General features: G+C 53.3%; 1 pseudogene; it reads left to right on the top strand.

Moving 5' to 3' along the window:
• Positions 1–406: 406 nt before the first annotated feature.
• LOC105827207 lies at positions 407–1,282 on the top strand (annotated as a pseudogene).
• Positions 1,283–4,544: the final 3,262 nt, after the last annotated feature.

Here is a 4,544-nt window from a genome sequence, read left to right as displayed (position 1 = left end):
CAGTAGGCATGAGTTTTTTTAAAAAAAAATTCTTTCTTTTGGTTTAGTTTGATTTGGCTTTTACTATGAATTTCAGTTTTAGGCAGAGCATGCATGTTCCAGTTTGACCACACTTCCGCTGATTCCCCAACCCCACAATTCCCTGCTATACTGGGGGGCCCACACGCACCCACAGCGGCCAGCCTTGTTCTGGGTTCTTGTAGTAACTGAAAGGGAACCTTTTGCAAAGACATAAAGTGTAACTACAATGTTTGTACCCTCACAAAACCCTGGAATAATAAATAAATTAAAAAAAAAATGGAAAAAAAAACCCCACAATTCCCTGCTACCCAGGGGGGCCCACACGCACCCACAGCGGCCAGCCTTGTTCTGGGTTCTTGTAGTAACTGAAAGGGAACCTTTTGCAATGTCCAGAGCCCTCGATGTCCTGCAAATGGAGGAGGATGTCCTCAAATTCCCTGCAGCAGGAACCCACTTGTGTGGCATCAACCTTGACTTCCAAATGGAGCAGTACATCCACAAAAGGAAAAGGCATGGCATCTACGTCACAAATCCTAAGAGGACCTGGGAGAAGCTCCTGCTGGCAGTTTGTGCCGTTGTTGACGTCGGAAACCCTGCTGAAGTCCCAGCGGCCTGTCGTCCGGGAACACCGGCCAGGGAGCTATGCTGACGTTTGCTGCTGCCGTCGGAGCCTCTCCTAGTGCTGGCTGCCTCACTCCCGGAGCCCTCCCTGACCAGATCCAGGCAGCACTCCGGGAGCCGCGTCTTCTGGTGGTTCCTGATGCCAGGGCTGACCACCGGTCTGCCACGGAGGTGTCCTATGTTAACCTGCCTTCATTGCTCTGTGCAACACAGATTCTCCTCTGCGCTATGTGCACGGTCACCATGCCATGCAGCGAGGGAGCTCCCTCGGAGGGTCTGATGTGGATGCTGGCCCGGGAAGTTCTGCGCACGCGTGGCACCATCGCCCGTGAACACCGTGGGAGGTCATGCCTGATCTCTCCTTCTACAGAGACCCTGAAGATAGTGAAAAGGAGGAAGAGCAGGCTGCTGCTGAAAAGGCCGCAGCCACGGAGGAATTTCGGGGAGAAGGGACGCTCCAGCTCCTGAGTGCACTGCTACCCGACCCGAGGGTGCAGACTGGTCTGCAGGCGCCTCCGCCCCTCAGCAGCTCCCCACTGAAGACTGGCGCGCTCGCCTGCCACAGAAGCCTGGTGTGCAGCTCCCACCGCTCAGGCCGCTGAATGGGTGGGAACAAAGCTGCTCTTCCACAGGCTCTTAAGCAAGATGGAAATAAGGAAATGGAAAATAAACATCAGTTTCTTAAGAAACAAACAAAAACAAAACCAACACCACTGCAGCTGAAGCCTTCTGCCCTGGGGTGATTTGCCTCAAACCCTGGGAATGGTACAGTCTGGCCTTGGTTTTTCCCTGCTTCTCTGTCTGGAGGAGCATCTGCATGAGAAGAGAGAGTCATTTGGCTTCCAAGGATGGAGATGGCACCCATTGAAGATCTGTCCTTCGTTGTAATGTCGCCTGAAACCATCCAGAGAGGTAGGGCTCAGTGGAACTTTTTAATGTTGATATGTGATCACAACAAAAGAATCCTTGCTATTTTAGGACCCCGCGAAGACATGCAATCACTGTCTACAAACGTGTGAAGGACTGCCGCAAAGAAGCATGAATGGAACATTTACTAATTTCAGAGGAAGTACTAGACCAGTGGGAGAGGTTAACAGGAGGCAGATCCCAGCTCAGTGTAGCACATCCTGCCTCAAGAGGTGCTGAGCTCCCTGTCACTGGTGGTATTCAAGCAGCAATCTGTCAAAAATATCAGACAAACTTCAAATAAAAAATAAATTTCAGGAGACTCAAAAGTCAGTTGAGTTTTTTTTTTTTTTTTTTTTTGTTGTTGTTGTTGTTGTTTGGAGACAGGGTCTTGCTCTGTCGCCCCAGGTAGAGTACAGTAGAGTCATCGTAGCTCACAGTAGCCTCAAACTCCTGGGCTCAAGGAATCCTCCTGCGTCAGCCTCCTGAGTAGCTGGAACTACAGGAGTGCACTACCATGCCTGGCTAGTTTTTTTCTATTTTTAGTAGAGACAGGGTCTCGCCCTTGCTCAGGCTGGTCTCGAACTCCTGACCTCCAACAATCCTCCTGCCTCAGCCTCCCAGAGTGCTCGGATTACAGGTGTGAGCCGCCACTCCCTGCCCAAGATTTTTTTTTTTTAATGGAGTTGAAGAATTGGATAATTGCAGAAATACAGAGACTTGAGCAGGGGGGTTCTTGCTCTGTCGAAGTTCGAAGTCCTGGGAGCTGACCTGTCCTCTAGTTTTCCCCCAACTTCAGAAAGCTTTGGGTCTGGAGGGAGTAAGACAGCGTTCCTATCACAGGGCCCTCAAGGAGGGTGGGCTGAGGGAAGGCTGGGGCGTCTTCCACTCTAAGCACCTGTGATTCCGACAAGGAAAGAAGATACCCAGGAGATAAGGAAAATACACCAAATCATTCCAGAGTGAATATTTAACAAGACTGGAGTCTGATTTTTTTTTCAATAAGGCACCAGTGGCTCTTTTTAAACAACAAAGAGCTGGTTTTATGCAAATTTCCCCTCAGGGCTTTCATTAAGATGTTAACATCTTTCTTGTCACAATATGTACCTTATTACAATGAGTCACGGTATTCCTCTATTCTCTTGCTGAGACATCTTAGTGAGATAAACTCTGAGCGCAGGACCTAACTTTCTTTTTAAGTGAAAACCCCTTATTGAGAGTTCTAAGGAAAGGGTCAGGAGATAGGAAATTTAAAAAAAGAGAAGAAAAGAAAAGAAAAAGGGCCTCCCAGCACGGAGAAATCAGTAGGTGGAACCAGAAGCAGTCTGAGGAAGAGTTTGGGCGACTCCTGTTGGACCACTAAATATCTCTGGTGATAGGAACACGCTAGAAACATTCTGTTTCTGCCAGGGGGGTCACATACGCCCTTCAAAGACAGCCCTCCCCTGTCCATCCAGTCGTCAGCGCCCTTCTCTGGGCCGCGTGTAGGTGACCGAACGGTCACAAACGCCGTTTTTCCTTTGCAGAGACTCTTTCTTTGGCCCTGGAATGGAAAAGGCGGTCTCGGGAACGCAAACGCCACACGTGACGCCGCCGCTGTGGGGACGGCGGGCTCACAAGGGAAGAGCAGCGGTCGCTCGCGCCGGGCCGGAGCAGCCTTCGGGAGGAGAGACGCTCCTCGGACCGGAGTCTCACTTTCCATCAGGGGCCAGACGGCAGACACGGCAAGCTCCGAGCCAGGGCTGCGGGGTCTCCGTCGCAACCGCTCACCGGGCTGTCCCTTGGAGCCCAAAATGAGCGGGATGCACTTTACTTACGGACACCGGAATCTGAATTTCGTATCAGTGTCACGTGTCACCAAAAGAAATGATTCTTTTGATTCTTTTTCAACTACTTCAAAATGTAAACTCCCTCCTCAGCCAGTGGGTGGCATAAAGACACGCAGCAGCCCGTGGGGTCTCCCGCCCAGCGGCTCCGCCATCAACTCTCTCCTCCGCCGCCAGCGGGAGCCAGAGTCGCGAGCCCCATTGGGGGCGCCTCCCAGACGCCGCGCTTGGCCGACGCCGCGCTCCTGGGACGTCCCGCCCAGCTCGGCGCGTTTTGCCGCCTGACGCCAAATGCGACGTTCCGGCGGGCGCACCACGCATGCGCGTGCGCAAGCGCTGCTGCTCCGCCCGTGGGAGCGCGGTTAGCGCGTGCGGGAGGCGAGGCGGGGAAGCAAACGTCCTTCGAGCAATGCTTCACGAGTCGCTCCGAGGCACGTTGGTGCTAAATATTCACCGGGGCAGAGCGGGTGTGGACGGGAAGCAAGTGGGCTAGAAAGGGATGACGCGGAGGCCTGTGTTTCAGGAGGGGCCCGGCTGGAAAAGGCGGTCCCAGGAAAAGGAACAGCACGGATATGCGGGACTCCGTGGGTGTGGGCGGGGGTCGCGCACGTTCGCGGCGTAGGAGGGGGAGCGGGAGTCGTCCCCTCAGAGCTGCGCCGGAAGCGCCGCAGCGGGAGCCGGGAGGGCGCCTTCCTCTCAGGACTCTCCATCCACGTCGTTAGCCGAGACGCGTCGCCCCGAGGAAGAGCCCGCGCCGTTCAGAGACGCCTCCTCCCAGCCCGCCAAAACCGTCGGGCAACGCTCTAAGAACGCGCTGGGAGGACGTGTGTTCATAGAATGTGGGTCTCGAGGAGTAACCGGGTTGTACTGTTAGGGGACTTCTGAGAAATGGTGTTAGGAAACTTCCGGGAAATTCCGCTAAAACCGCAAAGCAGTCAAACAAAGTTATAAGCCTGTCACAAAACGAATGCCTGTAAAAACCACTGCTAATTGGCTATCTTTTGAATCCTGTCGCTAATTGGTTAACCACTTACGCCTGCATGCTATTGGACGTGTGTAACCCAAAAAAGTATAAAACCAGGCCGGGCACGGTGGCTCACGCCTGTAATCCTAGCTCTCTGGGAGGCCGAGGCAGGCGGATTGTTTGAGCTCAGGAGTTCGAGACCAGCC

This window comes from Propithecus coquereli, unplaced genomic scaffold, assembly GCF_000956105.1.
Source record: "Propithecus coquereli isolate 6110/MARCELLA unplaced genomic scaffold, Pcoq_1.0 Scaffold985, whole genome shotgun sequence".
In the NCBI taxonomy this organism is placed as follows: domain Eukaryota; kingdom Metazoa; phylum Chordata; class Mammalia; order Primates; family Indriidae; genus Propithecus; species Propithecus coquereli.
Note: the sequence above shows the minus strand (reverse complement) of the source record. Positions and strands in the feature narration are given on the sequence as shown.